Consider the following 22,018-nt stretch of genomic DNA (forward strand, 5'->3'; position numbering starts at 1 on the left):
TATGAACCCGGATTATAAGCCGATAACGCTTACTCTCAGCTCCGATTGGAATGGTAAACTGATTACTAACCCAGGGACTGATAAATTATCAGCAATACGTCAATTATATATTCAATGTTAAAAAATCAATGTGTCGTTGTTGACATTTCCCATGACCTAACATTTTATTTACTACCCTAAATTACTTGGCGGATGTGGTATGCTCTCAGGAAACACTATATTTCATGGTTTGTCAGATGGATAATCTTGAATAGAGAATGCATATAAATGTCTTACACAATGTGGAATTAGGCTTTTTTTTACAGAACTTGTTTTTTTTTTTTTTTTTTTTGATATATTTCGTAAATTCACGACATTCTGGTAAGAAATAATAACAGTCAATTCCAGATATGTTGTGTATAAAGAACATTTAATGCTTGTTAAAAAACAATTCATTTTTCAGTCGTGTTATTGTTATAGTATTGGATGGTGTCGTTCTTTTCTGCTCACTTCATTTCGTTCAGTATTGCAAAAAGAAGTGGAAGATGATACTTTATGTGACTGTCATTTGTTTAAATTGGACAATCGTCTGTACATCACGTTTGTCCTTATTTAAATAAGTGTGTGGTTTCATAGCAAATTTATGATCGTCATTCCGACATATCCCCATACGCATTCAATTCTATGGTTGTACACTAACACCATATATACACATGCAAGATTCAACAAAGGATTAAGCTTGTCAAATATCGCGAGGCAGTATGCAACAGGATCGGATCAGTGCATAGAGGTCACGTATACCTTTAAATACTGTGCCATGTGCCTAGCTGTAAATGACATCTGATGTAAATAGAAAATTTTTGCAAAAGTACATAAATACGTATGTATATCTGCTGAAGTACACGCGGTTTAAAATATATAATGGCTTCAAAAGACCTTTTGGTACAATATCTAACATATGGAAATCAATGTAAACTGTTTATTTTCCCCATAACATTTTAAATGTAAAGTTACGGTAATACGTTAATAGAGTTTTAGTTACTGGCTAGATGTTCGGTGTGTCCAATGTTTAATTCGTATTCAATCTCATCTTTATAAAATTAATAACTTTTTTAAACGTAATTAACGCGATTTTTAAGAAATCGATCTATCATTTATATGACATATTAAAGTATTCAGTCCAGTTAATGCGACGTTAATTGGTATCAGAGAAAGGGAATACCACTTGTATACTAAAGTAGTGGACCTGTTGTGTTTCATATTCATAAGCAGATTTTAAACGGACGTAAGGTCTTGTGACATTGCATGATTACAATTCAAAATCAACCAGTGTCTCTGGTCGCACTCTTGTTCAATTCAACAAAAATTTGGAGCATATAGAATGCAATTATTGAACGTCAACAAATAACAATTAGCATCACAGACGAGACCCAGAAGGACAAGTAACTATGATGAGGTGAATTTCGATGAAGTTTTGCCTCCATTGTATCTAAATCTATATTTAATCGTGCTATTTAGTAGAATGTCTTTTGAACAATCTTGTAAAACAAATGGTAGTTCTTCTACTTGGTTCACGACTAAACAGGTGTTTGGTTTATGCATGCATTGATATTCTACATATCACGATTTAGTCGTGAAAAGAATATAAGGTGCAGATATTCATATCTGCAGTTGATGACACGTAATTTGCAATTCATTTTACATACTTTTCTATTAATATGTTTCACAGTATCATCATAGTTTTTCACTGTGCGTGTGACACCTCGCAACCATGATATGTAAATTATGAATGGAGCTCGCTGTAATGTGGAGGCGTGTAGGAGTGTGCCGGGATGGATTTTTATTGGACAATTATAACATGCTATACTCATTCATGTTAGTTCTATGAATGGCTCGTGATATGTGTGTGTGTGTGTGGATCTATGTATATAACTGGCAGATGGCCGCTTTCCGTAATGACCTAGAGCGGATCTCGCAAAAAGGTACACCGGTAGTGTAACTCAAATACGGCTTTTCTCCAAAGCAGGTAAGTAGCATATATATTTCTCCACATTATTTATGACGCGAACAACTCTATAACCGATGTAACTTAAAATAGGCATATATACAATCGGTCACGCTTCTAAATGAAATATGTATACACAATGTCCTTTAAAACAACACCGATGTTGTGTATCAGCAGTAAACTTTTATTTAGTATAATGGTTGCATATTGTTTGTGAGTACGTTTTAGCCGTCAGCTCGTTCAATATATGTACATCTACGTATACGTACATTTAACAAGTGTATTTTGGTATGTTGAAGTCGGTATTGAATTTACCATTGATGTCGATATACAAGATAATGACTTAATCTAATACCATAATCTGATGGTCTCGTCAGGCGATATAGATTTGAATTCCGATCTGCCAATACGTTTCAAGATCTAGCAAATTTTTTTGAGATAGATCATATCCAAATTCAAGTCATATTTAAAAACTTTATTCTCGTTCAGTTCCTCGTTCTCTGTATCATGTTTACCTAAGAACTGTGTCTTAGTTACATAACGGAGTTAAGGGCTTATCGCGAACATACCTGACATGGAAAGTAAACAACTATTTACAACACATGCATATTAAACACGATACTGTCACTTTATCAAAGATAGAAAGAACATGTAACATGCCACAGGTGTAATCATAAAAAGTAGCCCGTGCCATAAATGTCTTGTTGTATGTTTGAATTAGATAATTATATATCACATAAAGATAATTGTCCAAGAGGAGAAGAGTGTTGACTTGTGCACTGACAGGAAATATGTCCTTTCCGTTGCACAGCAGATCACTGATAATGCACTATTTCGTTGATGTAGTTAACTATGTTTTAATATAACGTTTAAAGACTTGGTACTAAGCAAAACATGCTTTATGTTGTACATAAGAAAAAAAAATAGCTACTGGAAGGAAAAGTTAAGTACGTGATGATATATGTAAAAAGGAGATATCAAGATAGTTATTGTTAAATGAACCGATCTTCCAAGTTTGTGTGAATTTCCAAATCTATGAAACGGTCAAAACAACGCAAGATTGTCATTTGATTAACAGTTGGTCAGTTCCTAGCTTAGCGCGGAGTGATTATTGAAGGGCTATCATATAAGACGGACATGTTATAAACTGTTAATGTCATAAACCCCTTTCTTGGGTTGTTTTTTATATACAAAACCAATGCAAGTTCCTTTTGTAAATATTGGAAAGACATTAAATGTGTTAATAGCCTAATGTGTTTTAAGAAAAAAGTTCACTTTCAAATCAAAGATTCATTAACGTATTTTTCAGACAAAATATTAATAGGATATGTTGATATTACTGCTTTACTTCTAATATTACGTCAGTTTTTTAAAGATAGCTTAGCTTATTGGATGATTTGCTTGACGTAACGTATTGTAACATATTGGCTTCAGGGATCTCCCTGTAACCTTTCTTTTGTTTATAATTTGCTCGTATTTTACCGAATTTGAGTTTGAACTCGAATTTCGTTGTCATGTCAGTATTTTTGTTGCTGTTTTACATGAATGTTCGACCTGATTGTGAAAAAGCAGAATTCTCGAGTCATATTTTGTTGACATATTGTTTTGATATGTATAGCATAATCACATGACTTGAGAATAATAACAGTGAACGTTTTAATTTGTTCGGTAATATTTGATATCATGATTGGAGTACCCATATTCATGTACCTGGCAAACGCTTTACAGATCTATAGTTTTGCGTTTCTTTATCTTTTACAACAGCAGTAGTTACTTCTGCCAAATCTGTACATTTGAGGCGGTGTTCCAGTTATCAAATAAACTACGGTACAAGATCGAAAAGATGTTACATTATATTTTGTTATTCAAATGAGCTTCATTCAACATATTTACAAGTAGCGTTTTATCAGCATCATTTGTGACTGCTCAAATTCCCACCTTCATTTCTGCGATGAATTAGGTCCAGTTAATATTTTGCCACTCCGAATACCATATTAACAAGAAAAGAGTCAGTTTATTGCAAAGTGTAAGCGTATTACATAATTTATAGTTATAATATTTTTAATGACAAATTGATTTCTATTTCAGATGTTCCTATCCGAATTATGAAGCGCAACGTTTGGTAAAGCAATAGGCGTCCCATAACAGAGTTGCGAAAGTTGCACATTTGAAATGATGCGAACTGTTTCATTGCTCATCCCCTTCTACGGAACATTTTTCGTCGCATTTTCGTCATCACCATTGAACTTTCGAGATTTGTTCGACGAGTCTATCACCTCCAACGATTCCTTCTACAATCAGGTTGTGGGTAAACGTTCTTTCGTTGAGGAAGCCGAAATAGAACAAATTAAGAGAAAAATCTGTCAATACCTGGATTGCGACCGACCAAAAAAATACCCCAGCAAAAACTTAACAGGAATTAACAAGACTAATCCCACGTGTAAAGTGGAAGGAACAATCAAGTCGGAACCGTCAGGTACGTTGAACCTAGCTATTGAAACGAAAGTAGAAAATTGACAATAATAAAGAGATTAGATTTGGTTTTAACAATTCCTAATTCTAAACTATCCCATTAACTATGTGCGTGTTCTTCTTGTCCAATGGTTACATCAAATTTCACACTTGCTGTATAGTCAGATTAGAATTACCTCCTGGTAACAATTTTTCCGACTTCTCTCTCATGATTTTAGGCAAATCAAATAATTAATATTTAGTATTAGAGTTTTAAAACATAAAATTCTTGATGACGTAAATTTTGTCTAACTGTGCCATTATCTTTGCTGACGTGTGTTATTTGCACACGATGCTGAATTTCCGGGAGTGTTTTTATCCTAATAGGTAACGAAAACTAAATTCAATTTCGAGATATATCCAAACCTCGTCTTTAACTAACAAAAATTGTACACGTTTCATATAAAAATAAGAGGAAAAAGAAACACAACTTCAACTTAACTCAAATGTTTTTAACAAATGAGGACCTCATTAGATCGTCATGTATTAGGGAATCAGAATGTACATGTATACAAAGTTGAATTAACATAAGTTATCAGCCTGATCCCTAATATCGTGTGTGCCCACCCTAAACAGGTATAAGGTCTCTAATTTTAAGTGGCATAAAGTTGTTAAGGACATTGTCCGTATAGGAATGTTATTCCATTCCGCAGTAAGTGCATTGCCTTAATGGCGGAGGTTATTGAGGATGTTAGCTCAATTTTGAACAATTTTGTTTTATTCATCCCAAAAATGAGGACAAATCGCGGCTATATGGTGGTCATTATATTAGGACGATATTCAGGGTTGCAAGAAAGTCCGTACAGACTACTGCTACATGTGTCCTAGCGTTATCATGCTGAAACGTCAAATGATGCGTTATAATAAATGGCACAACATGATAAGATCGGACATCGATGGCTTAAAATAGTTAAATTCCCGTTTATGGTAACAGTAGGTTTCTTTTAATTATCGGAAAAAAAGACTCTGCAAGACGCTCTCCCCGACGCCGGCACATACGTTGACAGCCATCTGATCGAAATAACTGGAATCGAGATTTATCTGGGAATAGCATCGACCTCAAACGTCTCATAATAAAATATCTGGGCACATGTGCTGTCAACAATTACATACGGCATGCTTGACTTGGAGGTGGCAAACCAACGTACTGGTGACGAGAGCGTAAATTTGCCTCTTGCAGTTACAGTCTATTTATCACGTTTTTGATAGGATTCGACGATTTCCATATCCAATGGTATTCCATGCCATTTCGGCTGTCGTTAATCTTCTTTTAAAAACGTGGGCAATCTTGTAGAACCGATCTTGACGTCTCGAAGAGAGATGTGGTCGTCCAGATCTCAGTCTGTCATCAACTTTTCCTTTGGCCTCGGAACCTAAAACTAACTTATAGTCGATTTGTGAATTCCGAACTGAGTAGCAACCTGTTGTTGAGTGCTACATTCTATGAACATTGCGAGAGTCCGTCCTCTCTCAAGTTGGGATAGCCGGGCCCGATCTACCAAAAAAACAATTATTGATTACAAATGTATTGGAGATCACGCGTCTTAGTGATAGTCAGAAATCGAGACCAGTTTTAATGGAAAAGAACGCGTGTATTTGTACAGCACGTTATATTGGTAACTAAGGTACACCGAATGTAGATTAGTGTTTTTTCGGGAATGACGATTTTTTAAGATTTATTGAGGTATTAGGTAAGATGCCCCGATATCCCACTTACTTTTTACGGTTATGCATATTCCATATTTTATATTTTACAATTGGAGAAGTTGCGTTTCTTTATCCTTTCAATATACGTCCCAGTATAAGGAGGCAGGGTCACTATTTGTACTATTATGGTACCACGATAATTCAGGCTTTGATTAATCAAGAATTACATGACTAGTGTCGTTGATGACATTAGGAGACGCTTATCCTTCTTGAACAAGTTATCTAATTTTTCTTTCATGGTTTTCTCTGCAGGTTTTCCTTTTGTTCATAATGTCTTCCGCAACGAACTCACGGTAGTATGCTAAAACTGCTTGTTCATCTTCCGTTACACAAAATTGTTCGGCTACACAGTTTTAATGAATATTAACTATCAAATTTGATGTGAAGTGCCAGCATCAAACAGAGTTTTGCCCCTTTAAGTGATTTTCCACAAAGACAAAGTTTAGAGATTAATATTTGTGCCGAATGTTATTGCTATTTGAAATACAAACTGTGGGTTAAGCAGACATTCATTTTCAATGTATTGTTTCTTCTTTTTTTGTCATGTACCAGTATCTTATGTTATAATGCTTCTATTGTACTTGACAGCTATGCCTCGTTTTAATGAAAAAAGAACACATTTTCCCAAAAATGTAGTCGTTTTTCTTCCAATGCATTATTTTTACATTCCATGCCGGGTGCCAGTATCATATGGTCGGATACCTATAAGTGATATTTCACTTCAATCATAGTTAGACAATGTACAAAAAAAAACATGAAAAAACTTCACAAAATGGAAACAATTGTAAAAAGCCATGATATATCATTAAATGTGTATCAGCTCCTGAATATTATCATTCCAATTTTTGTTATTTTTTTATTTTTTAAAATCAGAAATTCAAGTGGCATTTTCACATAAAGGCGCGTATGGAACCTACTTCACAGAACTAAGCCCCTGTATGTTAATGATTTAACAAAACTTTGTCAGCTCATATACTACTGTGCACAAATATGTGATATGAATAAAAAGGGAGTGTCTACAGCTCAATTTTCTCTCGTCACAAAACTCTTTTTGGTTGGCCAAAATTTACACGGCGTGTATCGTCGTTGAAGCAGGGAACGCTTAATCTTCCGGAAAGCTGGTATAAAATTTAACAAGAAAATACCAACTTGTCAACATAACAATAATCCAAACTGAAATTTAATAAAAACTAGGACAGAATATAAACAAAAAAATTACACGGAGGCTCTAGAAAATCCTTATACTTTTTCAAGGGTTCTAGCGTTTTTCTGTTTTATGGTTTGTTAGTTTAGGCTGATACGTCTTGATCTATCGTCAGGCTTAAATATAGCCTCACGAAACGCACGTGGCGGAATGCAGTAGGCGTTACGGAAATCCGGCATCATGATTTTTGGTTTTGATAAAAGAATGATAGATCTAGTTTATGTTTCAAGCTAGATTTTGACATTAGAGTCCAACAGTTTGATTTTTATTGTCATTCAACTCGTAACCAAACATAATCTAATTCTAAAATTTGTGATGAATGGTGCTGTTCTCTTATACGCCTTTAAGCTACACTTTCGCAACACATATTATGACAGATTCAAGAGTATTGTACTAAAACACACAAAAAATAGCAACTTGAAATACAAATTTAACGTTAGATACATTATAGCCAAGAGAAGGTTTTAGGTACATCATTCACCTGTTTCGTCCTTGTTGGTCTCGTCAGTGATGCTGAGCCAAAATTTGAAATCCTAGAAGTTGACTGATGAAACTTAAAAAAATAATTGAAAGAGTCCAAACCTAGATGGGGAGATGTACTATCCATGTACACGTGCAAACTTGAATCGTGCTATCAAAAGTGAAAGTAAACGTTATCATTATTATTACTATGGCCTTCTTAAAGGCCCATCAACACACAAAAGGACATTAGGGCCATCAGAGGGTAAAACACACAACGATCCAAAAAAGGAAATAACATAAAACAAACTAAAAGGTACATGAAAAATGCTTAAAATCTTACATGTTTATATTATCACAAAAGATTAAAATTGTAAGTCATATGATATAGTACAAACCAACATCTTTCAGATAACCTAGAATTTTATTAATCTCAACAGTTTCAAAAAGGGTCTTTAGACTTGTAACGTTACGATAAAAAGTTCTGGAGTAGACAGAAGGTCAAAAAAATGTTTAACGGTGAATGGCTTATCACATCCTATACACCAAGGGTTATCTTCGCCTTTCAACGTATACGAATGCGTAAGTTATGCATGGCCCAGCCGAAGAAGGGCAAGGAAAACTTCGTCTCGGTGGTTGTCTCTATAATATTGTTGATATGTTGATTCCCTTCCTCCGGCCTCAGAGCTATTAAAATTTTTTTGATATACTGTTTAAAATCAGTAAAATGAAGTTAAAAAAACAGGTGATAGCGATAAAGCTTCCTTTGCGGCACGATCTGCTTTTTCGTTGCCTAGTATTCCCATGTGCCCTTTAACCAAGCAAAAAGCAACACGAAAGTTAAAAGCAAGTTCATGATTTAGAATTAATGTATTACGAATGAAAATACTTTCTATATTTCTATTGGTAAGGCATTGTAATATAGAAAGAGAGTCTGAATAGATAACTGCTCTCGTTACTTTGTTTCTTTGAATATATTCAAGGGCGAGGTAGATAGCTCGCGCTTCTGCCGAGAATATCGAGGCGTTGTTCGGTAGCCGGCATCTATACGCTTCATCTCGTGAAACCATAGTCGCGGCAACCTTATCATTATCTTTTGAACCATCAGTATGTAAATGTAGATATATTTTATAATTAAACTGCAATTTCGAGAAGAATGAACGAAAGGTGTAATTGTCAGTGTCTGATTTAACCATTTCCTGAAGTGAAAAGTCAACTTCATGTGAATTCAAGGGACAGGGTGGAATTTCTATCGTTCCAAATGACTGAATTTGGTCAATTTCAATATTTGTGATTTGTAAAATAGCGGTTATTTGTATATCGAATGGTGAAATGGTCTTTGCTTTGTGTTGAAACACGGCTTTATGATTTGGATCTAATATGAGTGAAAAGGCAAGATTTGAAGAATTTGACTTTGGCTGAATGGTGTATTGCAAAGCCAGTTAATTTCGACGGCTATATAGTGATGGTTTGTTAGCCTCTACATAAAGACTTGTTGTAGGTGTGGTCTTAAAAGCTCCGAGATCGAGCCTCAGGCCCTGGTGATGAACAGTGTCACATGGAGGTCTAGCAGATCCATACACAATGGAACCTTAGTCCAATTTTGATGTAATAAGAGCTCTATAAAGTCTAAACAAAACTTTTCTATCAGCTCCCCAACCAAAACCAAAACAATATTTTGTGCAAGCGTATAGCACGACGGGCTTTTGCCATAATGATTTTATAGTTGTCTAAAGTATTGCTTTTGAGATGGTTTTTGAATTGCATCAAAGCGATTTTCCTATTTCTAATAGCTTTATCACAATCTTCATTGATCCAAGGTTTTTTGTTATGTTTCTTTTGTATTTTTGGTATACATCCTTTGGCCATCTCAAGAAGTTCGGTAGTAAAGCTTCTATCGGGTCTTCTAAATTCCGGAAATCAATGGTGTTGAGAATTTTGGTACTGATATTTTCAAATTTACTCCAATATTCCTTGTATAATTGCCAGTAGGGTACATGATCGCTCTCTGTGGATCCACAGATCAATGGAAATATTGGAAAGTGGTCGCTTCCACAGAGATCGTCATGCACCGTCCATTTGAAATCGAGCAACAGCAATAGGTGACGAGAATGTTCCGAAAGAGGGGTGCTAATAAGTTGGATATCTATTATTGTAAAGACAGGTTATTTTCATATATATTTTTTTCAGTTTTTGTTCCTCTATCATTAGTGTCGAGTGAATCCTAAAGGCTGTTATGACCAATAAAGTCACCCAAAAGTATGAATATGGAAGGCGGTTGCGATAGGAGGTGGTCTAGTTGGTTGTTCGTGAAATCAGACTTTGGAGTGAGATTGAGATACATAGAGCATACTGTAAGCGTTCTTACTAACAGCAGTTGCCTGAAGGTCTGTATTTAATGGTATATTTCTGTGAGGAACTTGGTCGTCAACTAGGATAGCAGCGCCACTGGTTGCTTTATTGATAACAGGACAGAAGCAATTAAACAATGAATAATGTCTTAAATTGATATTTGTCTCGGCTCTGGTGAGCGTTTCTTGGAGACAGATTACACTAGAGTTATATTCTTGACACAGTCGAAGAATTTCATCGATATTGGATCGAATACCTCTACAATTCCATTGCATTTCTATATCCATTAATACTAACATAAATAAGAGGGGTACCATTGATTATTAACTAGACTGATTGTTTAACTTAAGATCGTTTGACAGCTTTAATACAGATCTTAGAGGATTTGGAAGTAGCTACCTGGTACTTCATATTCTCCAGAGAGCAGAATTTGTTGAAGGTGTGGATCGTCAGACCTTTTTTTCCTTGTACATGAGAAAATTTGAATTTTCTGCTTGGGTTGATTTTTGACGATTTGAGAGCTGGGAGTTGGTTTTGATTGGGATTTAGGGTTCTATTCTGTTTTGATGGTGATTGCGATGACTGTGTTTAAGAAGACTTTGATGCAGAACGTCCACCACCATTGTCTACTATCCCGCAATCCCGAAGAGACACACCGGTGAATAGCACATACAGTAGAACCATACAATGGTTTAAACTGCATCACATATACTATATAACACAGACTTCAATAAATCTTAAATCAATTCTTATGCATGCCTAAAGAGTCTAGCAAAACCAGAGGTCAATAAGACACGGTATGCAAAAGACAAGCTGAAAGAAAGATGTATCAACAGTGTATTGTGAAATATTGGTTTTCGTTGCTTTTTAATCTGTCTGGAGAAATTGTTTGAGTTTTAAGATGAATCAGGAATTCATGGGTTATCACATCAATAATTATTAATCCTTATGCCTTTACGACTCAATCCATTTGCAGCTACCAGAAGGAAGTCGACATCGAAAAAAATCGATGTGTGTTGTGGTGCTTGAAAATGCTACTTTCATCCCAGTTATACTAATGAACACATGTATGTGGTTGTATGAAAGATGAACACTTACATAGCATTGTTTCAGGGGAAAAGGATAGAATGATGGTTGCACGCAGTACAAGCACCAATCCGATTACAGAAAGCTTAGTGGAGAAAAAAATCTTCAGTTACCACTATTTAGGTCACGTTTTTCATATTTCAATCTATTGTTTATATGCAAGAGAAATAGGAAAAAAACTAAATGCGTATTGTTCCACTGTCCCACATTACCGTGCGGGGCGACATTGATCTTTCGAGTCAACCTTGTTTATTCTCTCCACTCTCTCTTGACACTTTTGGCCCTGAGTTCAGTGGTCGTCCCTGTAAACAACAGTTTGGGTTCCTTCTTTCAGTTTAATGCCCAGCTTTATGGTAGTTTTACGACTAGCTTGCCCGTTGCGAGAATACAATGAACAGTGAGGATGTGGTGTGGGGTTCCTTCTGCAGCATACTGCTGTGTAGTATCAATAAAGGTGGCGCCAGTTCCAAATTATCACAAGAAAGGTCATATGACAATATCGCACCCACCAACAAACCAAATATTCGACGTATGCTTACGTCTATTATAATTGGTGTTGCCGTATTCAAATAACATAACAACTGATAGGACGTTAGATAATATATTACTAATACCATGCCACACCATACAAGAGTTCCAATGTTACTGTCTGTGGTTAAAGGTCATATCATAAAACGCCGTATTCTTATTTTTTTCTTCCACACCGGTTTTCTTACTTTGAACATGTCCTTAGATATAATATACACGTGTACATTATCACATACATGGTGTTACTCAATAATGCATGAAGATTTTCAGATAAGAAAATAAATTATTGAACTTTCATTCAAACACTTCAGTGGTTCTTGCCTTTTTCACCGTTTGTTTTCTTCACCTATTGTTTACCTATCTCATTTCTTTGTGTAGAAAATGTTTTCGCAAGCGATTTCCACAATCGTGGTCCCACTTTGTAACCAGGTCTTTCAAAACTTTAACATTCAGAGCGTGACCCAACCACAACATAGCACAGATTGAAGAAACGTCTGAAATATTTAAACAGTGTTCTATGCATCGTACGTATCAAGTATTGACACATGGTTATCGTATGCACGAGCCTTTTACATAATGGTCATTAAGTCAGCAAAAAAAAGTGCCGGTCATTAGCGAGGCTCGATCCTAGTACAAAATGTATGTTGAAGTATTGCCATACACTGTTTACCTGTACGTTGGAATCCACTTGCACACGTTCATTGACGGATTTTAATTGCTTTAAAAACGGCTCTGAAGAGTCTTGTGTGCCTATATTACGAACTGTATTCTCAATTATTTAGAAAAGGTATCGACCAACAGTTTGTTTGTAGAGGAGTACACTGTTAATGCTTCTGATTCTCTTGGTGGTTCTGCCGAATCGGGCGTTTACATAACCAGTTTTCTGCAGCTATTCACGTTCTGTGCACAAACAAAAAAAAAGATATGACTATAGTCTACGATTGAACGTCACATAAACTACGGATCGCCGTTAGGTTTGATTGTTACATACAGGAGCATTGAGGATAAATGCAATTATTGACATCGGAACTCTTGTAAGTTTGGCAATATTACCGTCTTATGACCGCTTTATTTAAAACTTAAAATCTTCCTCAGCTTTTTTCTGCTGGTTAAAATGTCTGATGTATATGGCAAACCGCAGTGGCTCACGCCAAGATTCCTGTTAACATTTTTAATAAGTATTTTACCGTTAGAGGACAAATCCTTCAAAGTCAATAGCTTGCTATTGAGATAAAATCATTTAAATTCTCTTGACACTCCTACGCACACTTGTGGAATCTGAAGTAGTAAATTGCACTGAAAAATATCGAACACACGCTTTATTTGCCGTAAAGAAAAATCAATCACTTTGTTGGCGTTCAAGATTTAACACTGAACTTAAATAACATGTTTAATACAGGACAATGTCGTTGACGTTTACAATGAGACGGAATGTAATCTTACAAAAGCTTGGTTCGATGTCAGGAATATCGAGGCTCTTTCTTTTAATATCTGAGTTTGACCTTTGCATCTTCATACTTTTGAGGTTACAAACTAACAATTATATTGCAAACATTGATCCTACTGTTACCTTAATTAGAGTAGTGTATTCACTGTTTATACCATCCGCTCCATTTGTTAAGGCACCTATTTAACATGAGCATTTAAAACGCTATTTTTTCTGTTAATAATGCTATTGCCTTGAAATGCATTTCCGAAGCGGGCACTACGTGTATGAAATTAACGGTAACACTTTCAACACTATTGTTTTGATTTGAAGCGAGGAGTGCCACTCGTCTGTTTTATAGTATACAATTAATCATTTTGAATTAGTTCCACTACTCGATAAAGTTTCAGTTATTTGAAATATATGATGTATTAACACACTTATGTCTTTGTTCATTGGTGTTGTAGATTACAGTTACCGTGTCGCTTCATAGTCGTTGATACATTGTAAACCCCAAGACCTGCATATTTCCATTTAATCACAGCTTACCTTCGCACACATATTCATAAACTTATGTTTGAATTAGATTATTACATCATCAATATATCTCACGGGGCTTAGATTATTTTTTAAAACATAAAATTTGTCAATTATTGGGGTTTTTTTTTGTTTTTGTTTTTGTTTTTTTTTTAATTATTATTGCTGTTTCAGTAAGGTCTCAGGGCCGGATGTTGGTGTATTTAGGACGGACCTAAATTCTCATTCTCTTCTCAGAGAAATAAACTGACAATAATTGGCTAAAACTACATGTACTCATTCTATATTCATGACAATGCTGTAGGCAATGTTTCTGGGTATAACATATAATAAAAATCGGCTGTAAAAATCATCCTGTATGATACGACATTACTTTTATCAGTCAATGCTAACGCAAGAACGTGCACATCTGAGTTACAATTCGCGTGATTAAAATTTGCAAGCTAGCATTTTCGTTGAATAGTCGCGTGCGTAATTCTGTCAATGACCTACTTGGAACATGCAGTGTTAACGTGATTTGCATCAATGGTTTCCGGTCATGATCGTGCTTGCAAGCGGAAGTTGTGATCGATTGCCTTTGTTTGCGTCACCTGTGTAACTCCCAGGCATGTATACGTAGCCGTTTCTGTTGACTCCGGGTAGCAATCTAAATCTAATGCGTGCACTACTGTAGATTATAATCCTTTTTTATATGTGAAAATTAGTATTTTGCGTTGTTTGGGAAGAAGAATTTCCTTAAAACTGATATCTTCAGATTACCGGCGCTACGCTTTGAATGATGTCCGGTATAAAGTTTTATCTTTTCTAGGCAAACCAAACATATCAGCGATACGGAATAGATAACAAGCTAAAGGTCTAATTACATGCCAATATTGTGTAGAAAAGAGCAGTAAAACAACTGAAAAACACGAAAACACAATCAATATAATTCTACAACATTTTGAAATATATTGCAGTAAAATCGACAGCGTCGCAAACATTAGATCGATTCACAGAAACTTACATGATACAAATCGAAGGACAGAATACATATCGTTTAGCTGGTTCTTAAAACGTGGAAAAAAATAGATTGCAACAGAAACGAATGTTTCTTATTAATAGTCTCCGATCCCCGTGTAGTCAGACAGTTCTTGTAATAAACATTTGTCGGCTATTCTTTATATGTATTTGGCATCAGTGAGGTATAGGTAAAATTGTGTATTGCCTTGTTTTCATTTGATATTCCTGAGAAAATTAAAATAATGATTTTGGAATAGTTTAATAGGCTCTGTTCGACAGCATTACCATAATGAAGAACCCAACACATAACCAATAATCTTGTAAGATGAATGATATTGTCTTGTCCATAACAAATCGAATTTTCACTATCTGAGTATTTCAGTATTAAATGTCTGGTCAATCGTAAATATTTCCTGTTAAACCTATACTGAAACAATGGGGTTTAAGCGTCTCTTGTGTATTACACATGGTGCGATTGTCTGAGAAGTTAATGTGCGGCGGCGTGTTATGATGACTCATCCCTCTCGTTTTTGGAACATAAACTGTCTAGATATGGTGTTGCGGGGATCAATAATATACGGAGAAATCCCAAATCAATCATATCAGGGTTTATGTAGTTTTGTGTGGTGTTTTGAACTGTAAAATGTCGTAGTATTTTTATTTCAAGTTTCAAAGTTTTGATTGTAATTAGATGGCCCGGTTATCTTAGAAGTAAAATTGGAAGATATTTCCTCACATAACGACATTAACAATTTCCTTTGAAATGATATTTAGAGCGAGAGAATATCTAACTGTACAATGTTCTTCGGTATATATACATAATTCACTGTTTTAAAGGTAAAATGTTTATAATGATTGAAATATGAGTGTTCACACATTTAGAACCAGACGTAACAGATTAAGTATAAATGATATTTTTAAGAAGATATAGAACCATGTGTTAAATTGAATCAAAAAGCAATATCGTTCTTGGATAACACACTTAGATATACATAAGTAAGTGTGTTATAAAATGTCAACAAGAAAGCATAACCCAAACACTGACATATTATCACTTGAATTGATATTCTTTAAAAGAGTGCACAAATACATGCAAGTGAATACATACGGTAGTTAGATCATTGATGACTAATAACTGTAACATTTAGCGGATTATTGCCTTTATGAGTGCTAGATCCGATTACCATACCTATGCCGATTAAACTTTCTCAAATTTTTTTAGAGACCAATGAGTATAAATAGCGACAAAAAATAGTAGATTTGGTCCACGGGATATTCACGCACGAAAGGACAATATATTAGAAGGCAATTCGGCTAGAGATGATAATGCGACGGTATTGCAATTTCATTCTAGATTAAGATAGAGCAGGTCTTAATTAGGTCAAAACAGATATAGGTGTGGCCTAAAATCTTATGCCTAATCCATTTGTCAAAAGTTTGCCTCAATTCCATTCACGTTAATGAACCGATTTTTCAGGTGGTAGACAAAATTGGTATTAATCCCAGCGATAGTCAGTAGGTAGAGCTAGCAATAAATCTAGTCGGATAAATTACCTCATTGCCAATTGGACAGAGGAAGGTGGCCTTAAATTCAGTCTGATAAATTACCTCATTGCCAATTGGTCAGAGGAAGGTGGCCCTGAATTCAGTCTGATAAATTACCTCATTGCCAATTGGACAGAGAAAGGTGGCCTTAAATTCAGTCTGATAAATTACCTCATTGCCAATTGGTCAGAGGAAGGTGGCCCTGAATTCAGTCTGATAAATAACCTCATTGCCAACTGGACAGAGGAAGTTGGCCCCGAATTCAACCTGATAAATTACCTCATTGCCAATTGGTCAGAGGAAGTTGGCCCCGAATTCAGCCTGATAAATTACCTCATTGCCAATTGGACAGAGGAAGGTGGTCCCGAATTCAGTCTGATAAATTACCTCATTGCCAATTGGTCAGAGGAAGTTGGCCCCGAATTCAGCCTGATAAATTACCTCATTGCCAATTGGACAGAGGAAGGTGGCCCCGAATTCAGTCTGATAGATTACCTCATTGCCAATTGGACAGAGGAAGGTGGTCCCGAATTCAGTCTGATAAATTACCTCATTGCCAATTGGACAGAGGAAGGTGGACAGAGGAAGGTGGTCCCGAATTCAGTCTGATAAATTACCTCATTGCCAATTGGTCAGAGGAAGTTGGCCCTGAATTCAGTCTGATAAATTACCTCATTGCCAACTGGACAGAGGAAGTTGGCCCCGAATTCAGCCTGATAAATTACCTCATTGCCAATTGGTCAGAGGAAGTTGGCCCCGAATTCAGCCTGATAAATTACCTCATTGCCAATTGGACAGAGGAAGGTGGTCCCGAATTCAGTCTGATAAATTACCTCATTGCCAATTGGACAGAGGAAGGTGGCCTTGAACCTAGTATAATAAATGACCTCAATGTCACTAGGCAGAGGAAGGCAGCCTTTTATCTAGTCACAATGATCTTATAGTCCGAACATAAAATGAGGTGGCGTAAAACCTAGTCACATGATCCTGACGGTAAGATATTTGCATGAAATTCCGTGACATTTTTGTATTATATTTTGAAATGTACTGGTTTTTTTTACTTTAACGTATCTTTTTTCCAAAAAAGGATGTGGAGGTACAAGCGTGTATTTTATTCGAATGTTTTTTCTATTTATCATGCTAAAATAAATCATATCTTGTATTCGAAGCATTCAAACCAATTATATTTTTTGAAATTCGAGCAAGTAATAATAACCCTGCCAAATTAAAAGTCAGATACATGCGTTGAGTAGACACCCACTAGGATCGTATTGTTTTTGGAATTATTATTATTTAGAAAATCAATTAATGAACATCAGTCGTCGATTTACATGTCCCTTAATTCAACTCTTTAGATGCAATCATAAAAAAGGAACTGATGCTTCGAACTCCATTCATGCGGCCTAGGTTGTTATAACACTAATTCTGTATCGATTTCTCTGAGCCATTCCCGACCTGATTTTTAAATCAAAATATGGTTAGTTGTCTTTATGTCCTTGTTCTGAAGATGACATAAATATTGTTTAACCATGTGGTTGAACTGATTGTTTTAATTGTCCTGTTAGGTTTATTTGCGTTTTACGAATAGAAGATTTTTTCGCCTCACTAATTTAATAATATAATAATTATTATTTACACACTGTTATCCTAATACAATACGATTGCAGAGTATTGTGCTTAAAACATGTAATTCATAAATGAGACAAGCAACACCAGTACAAGTTTTCATCAATAGAAAAGTATTACATGAGCGTATACTGCGTAGGTGGACATTGCGAGAGTTCTATCGATTAATATCATTGATCTCGTGTTAGATTCTCTCTTCACGCATTCGCGTGGCAGTTACTATAAAAGATAGCATTATAGACTTTACACATTTGGATGTGATATAGTGATCCGTTAGTGGTTATACCGAAAAATAAAAGACCCGTGAAACAAAATTGAAATTAATCGATTTGAATTTCATTAAATGATCTCACACTACACGTTTGCTAACGTGTAACAAACCTTTCTGATACAAGAAAACTTTCCTTAAATCACACTAAATGTTTACTTTGGCAATTAAGCAATACTTAAAATTATCACATTTCTTGAATTTTGCGGTCACCCATCCCCGTGTTGTGTTTTATATTTCTTTCACTTAGATCCTACGTTTCCTGTTCTAAGACTTCAGTATTACTGAAGAGTAAGACGAGAGCAATACAACTGTTTCGTGCAGTTTACTATACCTAATTCACTTTTGATTATGACAAGTCCTTGTCACTTTTGTACAATCGTTGATATTGCTTTTTTTGCCATTGTGTTTTCCGTAGGAGCATATTGTATCTGGGATTGTGATGGTTTCAATACAACTGCATATTGTTTTTTACTTATCTGTTTTAGAAAATCGGTCAAAAATACTATGTTTTCATCAGATTAATACCAAAATCAGAATATTGCTTGTAAGAAAAATATCTCATTAACCAGAGTAACAAGACATTAAAATAACAACCATTGTGAAATTTTCTTTCTTATATTTGGTACATGTTTATTGCTATATCCCTTAGATCGAAAGTAAGGATGATATTAGTCAAATCCTGCAGCCATTTCTAAGTTTGGAAGGGACCTTTACACCATTAAAATATATCCTTATTTTGTACTGTCAGAGTTGATCTGCACTTAGGGTTTTACTTTACATTAGTGAGTTCGTAAATTAAGTATAGGATTGGTCAAATATAGGACTTTCACAACGGAAACTACAAAAAAACAAAACAAGTCTCCTTACCAATCAGTAGGTTATACTCCTGCAGAGACTGTTTCCTTTTCAGAAAATGCATGCCTTTTATTGGATTCCATATTTGCCCCCTTACATCTTTGATAATACAAAAGCGTCTTTAATTGAATGTCCTAGTTCCGATGATTTGACTCCCATCAAGAACATTGTTTCGCCAACGTATCTTATTTTCCATAACCTGCACCCTTCGTGACGAATCTTTTATCATTATTCCATTCAGATAATTAAACAATAACCTAGGTATTTCAACTGAGACGATTTTGTTGATAATAAAAATGAAGTCGTTAGCGTGAACGAGATCGAACTGTTTACGTAACGCAATTAGATTAATTAGAAACATTATCTGTCCACTGGGAGTGAATAAAGACGCCAATAAACCATTTCCTGACATAAACATGCATATATACTCAATATAGAAATCGCAACACGTTTATTGATCCCGTGTCAGAAAGTGGGAACAATCGTTTTTTATAAATGAAAGGGAAAGAGTTACTTCCCATGTTTATGCAAATTACAATACATACTCTTCTTTGAAGGGATTACCAACAAATATAGTTTAAGCAAATTAAACTTCTTTATGTGAAAGTGGTGGATTTATGTGCCTAAAACGTTTGATTTTATGTTGAGTTAATCCTTTTTCCTTCGAAGAATTTCCTTAACATCGTATTTTCGTAAATTATCTTCTCTGTTGTCCTTGATTTACTGTAAAACAAAGTTTTACATGTAGTACTGCTTCTCACTGGGGATCGAACTCAAAGCAATTCTAAATGATTCAATATAAAGTTTTGAGTACCATTGTTTGATGTGTCCACCCTTGTGTAAGTATAACGCTATATTGCTTCGTTTTATTTACTTTCAATAAAATCCAATTATCTTGATGAACTGACATTGGTTCACCGTTAGCTTTCCTTACATTTAATCACGCTTAGCAACACCGTATACAGTTAGGTGTTATGTACCCTAAGGTATTGTAAAATGGTGCAAACACAACTCTACATCACATCAATAATCCAAACTCAGATTCAATAAAAACCAAAGCAACAACTGAACAAAAAGAACGCTTTACACGGAACTATAATACCAGGTGAATAAGACTAGATGTTCAGGAAAAGTAAGCGTTTTCTGCTTCATCAGTGACACCCGCCACGCTAATCTTGGTTAATCCAAGTAGGATATATTGAACATAAATACGTAATGTTCTTCAATGAGTTCCATCATCTTATTTGGATGTCAGGTCTGTTGTATCTACATATAAACTATAATAATCATAGATAAGTGGTCTCTAAACATGACGCACATTAGTTGATATGAGGTTATTTTCTATGACAGTGATATAATCTGGCGCATTGTCAATCGGTTATTTATTTATTTTTGTCATTCTTTTAATGAGAAATGATATCATCTTGACGTATTCTTTATTGTGTCTACATTTTCTATAGTTGACCCCTTAAATAGTAACATCTAATTTTTTGACCTAAATTGGAGATTTTGCTTACCGATACTTCCCTATTTTCAGACCTGACCAACGATACGACCTGTATGAAATTCAAGATACCTGCACACATTGCACAAAGCAGCCTAGCAATCAACCAGGCAGAACTATTTATCCACATCAAAAAGAAAGGGAAGCGGAAAACGAAGAATTCGAGGAGTTCAAGAAAAAACCGAAGGATTACCTTGAAAATATCAGATTTTAATGCGGAAAATGGACGCGGGAACAAAATAATTGCTCGGGTCAAATTTAGACCCTCCGAAACCAAGTTTTACGGAGTTGCTTTACCGGTATATTATTTCACGGAAATAAAAAAGTCATCCACAAGAAGTCTACATTTGTGTATTACTTGTACCAAATGCAATCGTAAAACAGCTATCACCTTTCCATTGAAGAAAAAGATATATCGTGCACCACGAAAGAAGCTAAGATTGAAGAAAAATCGTCCTTATCTAATCCTCAAGGCTAAAAAACCATTTAGGAAAAGGACAAAGCGTGGTAAACGTACAGAAAGTGTTGATTGTGTTCACCAACAAGAAATTAAGTTTTCGCAAATTGGACTAGGTAGAGACATATTGCGTCCGGAAAGCTTCTATATCTCAACGTGTTCAAGAACTTGTATTTCAAACGACGTTGACTTTCCAGTAAAGCAAAGAGGTAAACTGAAAAAAAGACAATCGAACAGCCACTTTATAAGAAAGAAAGATATTGTTGTTAGCCGGAACAGTACCCACATTGATATTGTCATCAAAAGAAAAAACATGATCAACACATTCCACAGTTGTAAACCGTCAGGTTACCAGAACAGACGTTTTGATGTCGTAATGGATGATTCAACATTTTCTGAATCTAGTGTCTATGTGAAAAACGCAAAAATGCAACGGTGTAATTGTCAAAGAACATGTGTTTAGATTTGTATAATATATAAAAATTTACATTATATGTTTTAAGAGCTGTTAAATGTGGAACAAATTAAATTCCGTATACATTGAGATTCCCAGCGCAAATGCATATCAGATAATTAATGTAGAATAGAATTCCTGATCACTTCATCTGAAAAAGTTCTATGTTTATTACCTTACATACATCTCAGATAAACCTAATTTAATTTATTGATAAGGATGATAATTTACATCTAAACCATTTTATATATTGATTACTTATGACCTATCTCGGTACCTTAATGTATGAACTTTTTGGATAAATGTATTTACGTACAGTCTTTCCCGGATTTAACATCATGGTTAGTTTCCATTGTTTATGATGATTAGAGTTTTCTGGTGAAGCTGTTTTTATTACATTTTCGCATTGAAATATGGGATTTGAATCAATTCTATAAAAGCTTATATCATCACTAGTGATATTTTTTTTCTGGGGATGATACATCTTTCCCGGTGATGATATAACTTTTCCGG

This window comes from Ylistrum balloti, unplaced genomic scaffold (genome assembly GCF_031769215.1).
Source record: "Ylistrum balloti isolate Yb309-2 unplaced genomic scaffold, AGI_CSIRO_Ybal_v1 Utg370568, whole genome shotgun sequence".
NCBI lineage: Eukaryota > Metazoa > Mollusca > Bivalvia > Pectinida > Pectinidae > Ylistrum > Ylistrum balloti.